The 10,553-nt window shown below is 47.8% G+C and overlaps 1 long non-coding RNA gene across 1 annotated transcript; it reads right to left on the bottom strand.

The window, feature by feature from the left end:
* Positions 1-6,104: 6,104 nt before the first annotated feature.
* LOC311339214 lies at positions 6,105-9,958 on the bottom strand. Its single transcript, XR_014633201.1, has 2 exons — positions 9,428-9,958; positions 6,105-6,532 (listed from the first exon to the last, which is right to left on the bottom strand). It is a non-coding gene; the product is annotated as an uncharacterized lncRNA (long non-coding RNA).
* Between the last annotated feature and the right edge of the window lie 595 nt (positions 9,959-10,553).

The raw sequence follows: 10,553 nt of genomic DNA, 5'->3' as shown, positions 1-10,553 counted from the left end.
ATTGGAATCCGGACGGATCCCATGCATCTGGAGGTATCAGCCATCGTCTTTTGGATCAGGACCATCAGCAGAAGTCCTACCAGGTATGTCCCTGGGTGTCTATTCGGGCTTGTCATCTTGGGTCGGGGCAGGGTTGTCCTTGGCTTGGAGTGTAGCGAGGTCGGTCAAGGTTTCAGTCCACGATCTGCCAGGAGTGTCTGCTTTGCGGCACCGGCTCAGGTGGTGCCACTGGGCTCCTCTTCGGTCTGCTACTGAAACAGAGAATGGTGTTGCCAAAAGCACTTTGTATGGTCCCTCCCACCGGTCCTCCAGGTTCTTTCGGTGGTGCTTTTTCACCCAGATCCACTCGCCAGGTGATACTGCCGGTGGGGGGTCGTCTTCTTTTTTGGACTGTGCCGGGTCGGTGATCTGAGAAAACAATCTGTAGGATGCTTGAGTTAGTGCCTGTAGGTATTCTTGCATTACCTCGTCGAACCTGTCTGATGGGGGCCCCTTTGATGGTGGGCTATGTGGCCCCTGCATGGGTCGCCCTGTGACTAGTTCATGTGGACTGAGAAGGGTAGTGCTGGAGGGAGAGGAACGTATGGCCATTAATGCTAGTGGTAAGGCTGTTATCCAGGTCATCTTCTTTCCAGTCTTTCTTTTTCCAACTTCAACTGCCAAGTGGTTTGCCTGTATCCGACCCAGGGTACGGGTTTCCACCTCTTCTGGGCTGTCTCTTGTTCTCTCCTGTTTGTTGCTTCGGAGAATCTTGGTCACCTGGTTCTTGATTGTCTGGTTAGCTCTCTCTACCAGGCCTTGTGATTGGGGATGATATGCTGAGCCAAATCTGTGATTCAAACCTAGGTATGTTTCCACTTCTTGGAGATGGGTGTTGGCGAAGTGGGTACCATTGTCAGAGCAGATTAATTTGGGGTATCCCCATCGGGGAATCAGTTCCTGCGTCAACCATTTGATCACTGTGTCTGCATCTTCCCTTTTAGTGGGGATTGCTTCTACCCATCTGGAGAACCTGTCGACGACTACAAGCATGAATCGTTTCCCATCTACTCTGTTTTCTTGTCCCATGTCTGTGTAATCCATGTAGATCTCTTGGAACGGGAGCTGGGGCACGGGAAAGTATCCTCGGTTTATCTTGAATCCTGGTCTTTGATTGCAGGCTTGACATGTTTGACAGTCTTGGACATACTGGTCACATGTGGCTTTGAGTGCTGGATGCCACCAGTATTTTTCAATTCTTTCTCGGGTTTTCGCTCTTCCTTCGTGTGCCAATCCATGTTCTTTTCTCAGGAGGAACAACAGGGCCTTGGTGGAGACAACTGGCTTCCCCGTGCAGGAGTAGTATATTCCGTCTGGGCTTTCTCTGGCCCCCTTGTCTCGCCATGCTGTCTTCTCATATGGTCCTGCTGCCTCTTGCATTTGTTTGACCATCTCTTCATCTGGGTGGAGATTTGTTTCTTCATTGGCCATCATCAGGTGTACAACTGGAGTGTACCCTCCTTCCTTTAGACGTTCTACTGGCACGAATCCTCCCGCTTTCTTTGCTGCTTCATCCGCCGCGTGGTTTCCTCTTGCTTCCGCTGTTTGTGTCTTCTGATGTCCTCGACAGTGCATGATGGCTACTTCTTGAGGTAATTGAGCTGTTTTGGCCAGCTGCAGGATCAGATCTGTGTGTTTCGCTTTGGTGTTAGCGCTGGTAGTCATGTGTCTGTCGATCATCTGTCGTCCATTTAGGTGGGCCAGTTCATATGCATAGTTGGAGTCGGTGTAGAGGTTGAGTCTTCTTCCATGGGCTATCCGTAGTCCTTCACACATAGCATGTAGTTCGGCCCTTTGTGCTGAGGCGGGTTGTTCCAATATGCCGCTGGCCAGAGTGCTGCATAGTCCTTTGTTGGTTTGTTCCACTACAGCCCAGGAGGCCACGTTTTCTCCGTTATTAGCTTTGTAGCAGCATCCGTCGGTGTACAAAGTTATGTCCACTGGATTTAGGGGTTCTGCTTCTAGTCCTGGTCTGATTTTCACAGCTTTTTTGATTTCTTCAGAGCACTTGTGGGGTTCTCCTTCGTTGGGGCCCGGCATGGTGTCGGTCATGTTGACTCCCTGGGTGGTGAAGGTGACCATGGGGTTTCCCAATATTCTCTGCAGTTTTGCGTTTCTGGTGGCTGTGGTGATTGTGTAGTCCGAACTGTCTAGATAGGCTTTCACTCCATGGGGTGTATGGACGACCACTGGGTGTGACATTACTATGTAGGCCGTCTTGTCCAGGCTCTTGGCGATAGCACATATTGCTTTTCCACACTCGGGGAGTCCTTTTTCTGGGGGTTCCAGGGTGGAGCTGTGGTAGGCTAGGACTTTTCTCCTTCCTTGGTGTTTCTGCCACAGGATTCCGTTGACCACGCAGTTTCTTTCTGATACATCTAGGTGGAAGGGCTCCTTATAGTTTGGGGCGGCCAGTGCTGCAGCACTATTTAAACTTTGTTTAAGTCCGGTGAATGCCTTTTCCGCTTCAGGAGTCCATTTTAAGGGGGCTTTCAGGTTTCTGTGTCCTGCTTGTGTGACGAGTTGTCGTAGTGTGGTTGTCTTGTCGGTGTAGTCGGGGATGTAGGTTCGGCTGTATCCTGTTAGTCCCAGGAACGCTAGTATCTGTTGGACCGTTTTTGGCTTTGGATAGTCTTTGATCGTGTTCTTGTGTTCTTTGCTGATCTCTCTCTTATTCCCTCCTATTACTTTCCCTAGAAAAGTAATCTTCTTCTTGACCAGTTGTAGTTTGGCTTTCTTGAGCTTGTAGCCTTTCTTCGCAATGGTGTGCAGGAGGGTCTCGGTGGCTTGTAGGCAAGCTTTTTTCGTTTCAGCTGCCAGGAGGAGGTCGTCGACATATTGTACCAGAACTGTTCCGGGAGGAAGGGTCAATTCTTTCAGGTCCTGTTTTAGGCAGGCGTTGAAGATGGTGGGGGTGGATCGGAATCCTTGGGGCATTCTTGTATAGGTGTATTGTTGTTCTCTGTATGTGAAGGCAAAGAAGGGTCTTGACTCAGTTGCCAGGGGGAGACAGAAGAATGCGTTGGCGAGATCCACCACTGTGAACCATTTGTGTTGAGGGCTTACTGCATTCAGGGCCACGTATGGGTTGGGAACCTTTTCTGGTGGGGCCATTGTTCGTGTGTTGATTGCTCTCAGATCATGTACCATTCTCCAGGTGAGTCCATCAGCCTTTTTTACTGGTCTTTGTATTGGCTGGGTAAAGTTCACGTAAGGATTTCCAGAAAATGGTTCGGTATTTGTCGAATGGGATCCTGTCTGGTATATTGGTGGTTCGGGTCAGTTTTTCCAGTTCGATGGTTTGTCTGGGTCCATGTGATCTGCCGATGATGGCCCGTATATCTCCTAAGGCAAGGACATCTCCAATTGTCTCTGTTTCGAATTTCCTGATCCAGGAAGAAGCTCCTTCTGTGAGTATTGGTAGTCTCTCAGTTAGAACAATCATATCTCGATGGCACCATGGTGTGTACATTTCTCTTCTTGCTCCGTCTGTCAGAAGGGGCGCCATAAAGTTGTCCGTGTCATATGGCAGAGGGTGGTCGGGCTGGGTTTGGACACTTTGTAACTCAGTAAATTGATTTGTGTCTGTAGTGTTGAGTTGGGAGGGTGTTCCAGGGTCATATGCTGATGCCATTGGTGGTTGAAACTGAGTTGATGTTGAAGGAGCTGGGGCGTTGGGTTTTTGTGATCTGGTCGCCATGGAATGAGGTACTTTTGTAGGTTGGAGCGGAGTGTTAACCGTGACATTGAATTGGGGGGCTGGTGTTTGGGTTGTTTCCTGACTTCTTTGGTAAGTGTTCTGTTCATCATTTCTGGCTGTTGCATCTTCTCTGTAGTGTGTCAAGTGGGGTGGTGTTTGACTTGGGGTTTGGTCTCGATAATTTGGTCTCTGTTCCATTTCTTCATCCTTTTTGTCACGTGTTTGTGTTCCCTTCATGTATTCCTTTTTTAGAAGGTTCATGAATGTGCCAAACATTCGTTCGTTGTCTTCTTTCTCTCCTCTTTTGCTGTCGTGGGTTTCCCGGTTCTTTTGGGTTTCTTCTTTATCTCGGTATTGCTCCATGTACCGGGATTCTCTGTCTCTTGTTTGTCGGTCGTCATTGTATTGGAGACTGTATCTTTCTTTGTATCGGGTTGCCTCTTCTCTTTCACGTTCTTCTCTGTACCGGGCTGTTTCTTCTTTCTGACGTTGTTCTTCTCTATACCGTGTTGTTTTTTCTTTCTCACGTTGTTCTTCTGTGTATCGTGCTGTTTCTTCTTTTTCACGCAGTTGTTGCCTGTATCGGGCAGATTCTTCTCTTTCACACAGTTCTCGACTGTATCGTGCAGACTCTTCTCTTTCAAGCAGTTGTTGCCTGTATCGGGCAGATTCTTCTCTTTCACACAGTTCTCGACTGTATCGTGCAGGCTCTTCTCTTTCACGCAGTTCTTGACTGTATCGGGAAGACTCTTCTTTTCTGCGTTCTTCTCTGTATCGGGCAGATGCTTCTTCGAGTGTTTCCCCGTGCTCTTCTTCTCTTGATTCAGACTGTGTTCTTTCTGGTTCTTTATGTTGGCGTTTCCCTCTTGAGAGCATTGATGGGTATGTCTCTTCTTCGCCTATGATAGCTCCTGGGCCACTCCTTCCTGATATCACATCATTAGTTTGTATCCGTGGTGTCCACCTCATTATTTTTTGGTCATCATTTTCCTCTTCATCCTTTTTGTCTATTGGGCCATTGTATGTGATGTCCACTGGTCCGTGTGTTATGGTTAACACTGGATATTGGCGTGATGGAGATGGGTCATCTTGTTTCATCTTGGGTTTGTCAGAAGGGGCGTTGGGTGATGGGGTATGTTGGGATATGGGTAAATTTGGTGCATGAACGTGGGTTACATATGGAGGAGGATCAGAAGTGTTGTGTTGGATGGGCGTGACATCTGAGAGGCTGGGATAGAGAGTGTTTTGGTTGTTTTCGGTCTGTGGCGTGGTTCTTATTTCTTCTTTATCCGATTCTTTTAGGATGGATATGCATCTTGGTCCTGAGTGGGCGGGTTGGCTTTCTGGTTTCCTTTTATCCATGTCGATTGCTACATGGTATGCATCTAGCAGGATAGTGATGTATTTTTCTCTTTTTTCTCTCTGTTCGAGTGAGTCCTTCTTCCGGTGAATGATTTCGTTCTCGCGTTTGATCGCTGACTTGGCACTTTCCCTTAGAGTGTAGTTCCAGGCATCTTTAATCATGTTGATGTCGACTTTCATATCCATTTTCCATATTCCTTCTTTTTCCCATTCCTTTCTGTATTTTTGTTCTCTCTGAGCCCATTCTTTTTGTTCTTTGGAGGACAGTGGTTGTTTTTTGGCATTGGACGCCAAATGTCTAGCCACCGTGGCTCTTATAGCAATTGCGGCTCGTAGTTGGAGAGTGGCGTCTGCTTTTGAATTATGTTGTCTATTGAGCGTGGTCATTTTGTGTGAAGAGTGTTATGAATTGGAGCAGTTCTTTTGTTGGATAGGGGTGAGAGGGGGGCGTCAGGAATTGATGTTATTCTTCTTTTGGGCAGTAGGGGGGCGAGTGTTGGGAGTTGATGGGGTCTTCTTCTGTTGGATAGGGGTGAGGGGGGTGTCAGGAATTGATGTTATTCTTCTTTTGGGCAGTAGGGGGGCGAGTGTTGGGAGTTGATGGGGTCTTCTTCTGTTGGATAGGGGTGAGGGGGGTGTCAGGAATTGATGTTATTCTTCTTTTGGGCAGTAGGGGGGGCGAGTGTTGGGAGTTGATGGGGTCTTCTTCTGTTGGATAGGGGTGAGGGGGGGGTGTCAGGAATTGATGTTATTCTTCTTTTGGGCAGTAGGGGGGCGAGTGTTGGGAGTTGATGGGGTCTTCTTCTGTTGGATAGGGGTGAGGGGGGTGTCAGGAATTGATGTTATTCTTCTTTTGGGCAGTAGGGGGGCGAGTGTTGGGAGTTGATGGGGTCTTCTTCTGTTGGATAGGGGTGAGGGGGGTGTCAGGAATTGATGTTATTCTTCTTTTGGGCAGTAGGGGGGCGAGTGTTGGGAGTTGATGGGATCTTCTTCTGTTGGATAGGGGTGAGAGGGGGTGTGCGGGGGGGGGGGGGGGGGCGATTGTTTTCCTTATTGGGGTGTTCCAGTTGTTCGTAATGCTATCATTACTGCTGTACCATCCGGGAAGACGTTGGGTCTGTGCGTGACACCCGGGCCACTATGTCTCTTGGGGTTGATCTTCTTCACCTCGTCTAACCTTCCAGAAGGGAAGGCTCCACGGTTCTAGTGTCAACCCCTCAACGGTAGGCGGAACGGGTCGTCACGGCTGGTCCTCTTTGGTCCTTCCTCTTTAGTCCTTCCTCTTTAGTCCTTCCTCTTTAGTCCTTCCTCTTTAGTCCTTCCTCTTCAGTCCTTCCTCTTCAGTCCTTTCTCTTCAGTTAGGGTGGTACTTCTTTTGGGCAGAAGAGTGTCTGTTGCTTGTTCTCTGGGGGTTTGCTGGTGGTTTTACTGCTATTTGAGGGAGATTTAGCAGAAGAGGTTAGGAAGAGGTTGTTTGCAAGGGTTACAAAAGGTTTTAACATGGCAGTTCTTTATCATATTTCTTCTCTAAACATTTTTGGTCGCACCTGGGGTCATAAATCGATAACCCCCAGAAGTACCCATGTCCCACTTCTCTTGGTGGGAGACATAATCTTAAAAACAATCTCCACTTTATAGGGTTTCTTTCAACACATGGACAATCGTACACCACAAAAAATAATGCTCATCATAACTAAACACATATTTACAAGTTCGAACCATATAAGTCGAACTGACTGATTTTATAACTAAACACATATTTACAAGTTCGAACTATATAAGTTGAACTGACCGATTTCGGGTTTTCATTAATCTTTTCTGGTTATTCCAGATTCCTACACGTAAACAGCTGCAAACTAAAAAGTCCAGTTCAAAAACATAGATATATTGAAAATCAATAAATCCACCATAAATCTATTCTACGGCTTCCACATATAACGAAGGTATCTTTGACAGTAGGGATGCAGTACCACCTTCTAAAAATCACCATAAATTTCTTCACGGTTTTCATAAAACAAAGGTTTCTTTACTAGCCTGGACGAGAGACTACCTTTTCAATCTCCATAAATTTCTTCATGGTTAAATAATAACGGAGGTCTCCACTACATGTGGATAAATGCAAGTAGACCTACTCTGTCGTATGTACATAAAGGGGTAAATCCACAAAAAACACAAATCAATCAATCTATCGTAAATCAATTCTACGGCTTCACATATAACGAAGGTCTCCAATGCATGAATACCTCTTACATCCTATGTACATAATGTGGTAAAAAGAAATATAATTATTTAGTAGTAAAAACACACAGAGTGTGTGTGACAGTTTGTGTGGGTGTGTGTGTGAGACAGAGTGTTTCTGTTAGTGTGTTTAAGCCTGTACGTATGTGTGAGATAGTCTGTGTGTGTGAGAGATAGTATGTGATACAGTTACTGAGAGGGTGAGGGTGTTGGGGAGGGATCGAGAGAGAGAGGGGGGGGGGGAAGAGAGAGAGAGAGAGAGAGAGAGAGAGAGAGAGAGAGAGAGAGAGAGAGAGAGAGAGAGAGAGAGAGAGAGAGAGAGAGAGAGAGAGAGAGAGAGAGGGGGGGGGGGGGGGTAGGTAGATGGTTCCCCGAGTTGGCCTGAAGCTCTATCAGCCCGATAACACATCCAGCCAGCGGAAGGCCCAGCCAACGGTTCTCAAGCAAGAACACAATAATGAAGGGAACATTCATTGATTGAGCCATGAACATTTGCCATGCTCAAAATGCGAGAGACAGAGCGGGACGGACAGACAGACAGACAGACAGACAGACAGACAGACAGACAGACAGACAGACGGGGAGAGAGGGAGAGAAGGGGGGGGGAGAGAGAGGGAGAGAGAGGGAGAGAGGGGAGAGAGAGGGGGGGAGAGAGGGAGAGAGAGAGAGGGAGAGAGAGAGGGGGGGAGAGAGGGAGAGAGAGTTGGGGGGATAGGTAGATGGTTCCCCGAGTTGGCCTGAAGCTCTATCAGCCCGATAACACATCCAGCCAGCTGAAGGCCCAGTCAACGGTTCTCAAGCAAGAACACAATAATGAAGGGAACATTCATTGATTGAGCCATGAGCATTTGCCATGCTCAAAATGCGAGAGACAGAGAGAGAGTGAGAGTGAGAGAGTTAGAGTTAGAGTTAGAGAGAGAGAGAGACTGGGGGTGATTGTAGGGGTAGGGAGGTGTCGAGCTGGAGAGAGGAGGGGGTCGTAGGGGGAGGGAGTGGTCGAACTGGAGAGAAGGGGGGTCGTAGGGGGAGGGAGTGGTCGAACTGGAGAGAAGGGGGGTCGTAGGGGGAGGGAGTGGTCGAACTGGAGAGAGGGGGGGGTCGTATGGGGAGGGAGGGGTCGAACTGGAGAGGGGGGGGGTCGTATGGGGAGGGAGGGGTCGAACTGGAGAGGGGGGTCGTAGGGGGAGGGAGTGGTCGAACTGGAGAGAAGGGGGGGTCGTATGGGGAGGGAGGGGTCGAACTGGAGAGGGGGGGGGTCGTATGGGGAGGGAGGGGTCGAACTGGAGAGGGGGGGGTCGTATGGGGAGGGAGGGGTCGAACTGGAGAGGGGGGGGGTCGTAGGGGGAGGGAGGGGTCGAGAGGGAGAGAAGGGGGGGGGGTGTTCTCTTTGTTAACCAAATGGTGATCTTCTTTGAAGCTCGTCTAGGTGTGATAGGCATCTTTAGGACAATGTCTCTCATCCCCCAATGCTTAAACAAGGCTTTCACCATGTGGTCGACCATAATCGCCATTAAAAATGCGTTAACATGGCCACCGACACGACGAGAACTGTATTCCATACAGATTGTCTTTGTTTCATGGGACCTAGAGACACCACCACGTGTGGACTCCCATTCTAGTCTTCTGGGCCTAATAACACCACGGTATTGCCGACTCGACAATGCTCTGAACACTCTTTCCAGCTTCGGGGTCTCAACGAACTGTTTAATACAACTTGGATAACAATTTAGCTCATCAGTAGGCTACTGTGTCCCGGTCAAAACGCGGACACGTCGAAAACTTAACAAATCCTTTATACAGATCACCTCTAAAACCCCGTCGGGTATCACATTTAGACAAACATATATACAATCCTGGCCCTTTGTTTCCTCGGTTTAGTCTTATAATGGCGACTAAATCATTGTTTATAATTAATTCCCAATCGGAGTTATCAGCGATCGTTCATCTTTACTTCGGCTTAACTGTAATGACTATGGACCGGAATAACGGAGCTTTCACGAAAACGAATACTGATTACCTCTGCCACCTAAAGTTCCTATAACTAATTCCTATGCAGATTTAGTCTTTGCGACAATAGGTTCTGCTTACCTGATTTAGTGGGCCCGTGGCAGGGGTGATCAGATCCTCGTGTTCGATCGGCTCGGTCAGCCCAGGTCCGCCTTTCCTTGGATAAATCACGTCAGGGTCACCAAATTGTTGTGGATTTTGGTCCAGGAAGGGCCGCCGAGACAGGATCGCTTTTAACTCACTTTATTTGGTTAAGGTTATTGGTCTATTGTCTATCGTCTATGGAACAAAAGGAGAGGGATCGTAAATAACACGCGCGGAGCGTCTCAGAGCTTAGCATGCAGGAAGATACGCCGCTGAGAGATTCTGTCTTCCAAAGGCGGAGTCTGAGTTTATGTATCCCAGGTGTTCTTCTTTGGGTTTTCTCACTTCCTGTGTGTGTCCGTTGCTGCCCCTAGTGTAAATGTTTTATAACTTTATCAATTGTGTTCAGTGCTGCCCTCAGGCGATTAGGAGGGGAAATTACCTCTAAACTATGCTTGGTGCTACTGGATATGGCTAAGTGAGAGTATTACAGTAAAAATGTATCGCTAGGGAATATTACAATTAAAAAATGTCACAACGCGGCTCCACTGATAGGCGATCAGGGCTCCAGAGTGCGACCTATTAGGTCACATATGCAACCTAATTTCTTAAGGTGTGAGTTAAAATTTAATGAGGTCGCTCCGGTGCTACTTGCAGGAGGACGAGCAGATATGAAGCGGTCGATAGTAGATTATTTTAAGAAGAAAAATGTCTCGGAGGAGGAAACAAATGAGGCTGTTGTTGGTACTGGAGAAAGGTTAGCAGAGGAAGCAAAAAGAATCTCAGATTCTTATTCTGAAGAGGACAGTCAGTGCGTTTACATGACACTCAAGAAAGTCGATTTATTGGCTTAGTCCAACTATGATTGGATTACTAAGATGCATGTATACACCTTAGTCGAGCTATACTCAAATCGAATTGGCTTACTCATAGTCGAGTTAAGACCCCTAGATAATGCGCGTCATAGTCGAGCTAAGCGTGCCAATCGAATTGGCTTATGCGTTGATTTGCGTTCTGCGCATGCTCGAGACCTTTTCCCGGGGCCGTGAGCCGGAAGTAGAAGGAGACGATAGTCTTGTTGTTGTTGTTGTTGTTGTTGTTGTTGTTGTTGTTGTTGTTGCCG

This window comes from Micromesistius poutassou (genome assembly GCF_964030765.1).
Source record: "Micromesistius poutassou genome assembly, chromosome: 2".
Lineage (NCBI taxonomy): Eukaryota > Metazoa > Chordata > Actinopteri > Gadiformes > Gadidae > Micromesistius > Micromesistius poutassou.
The sequence above is the reverse complement of the archived record's forward strand: the minus strand, read 5'-3'. Positions and strand labels throughout refer to the sequence as shown.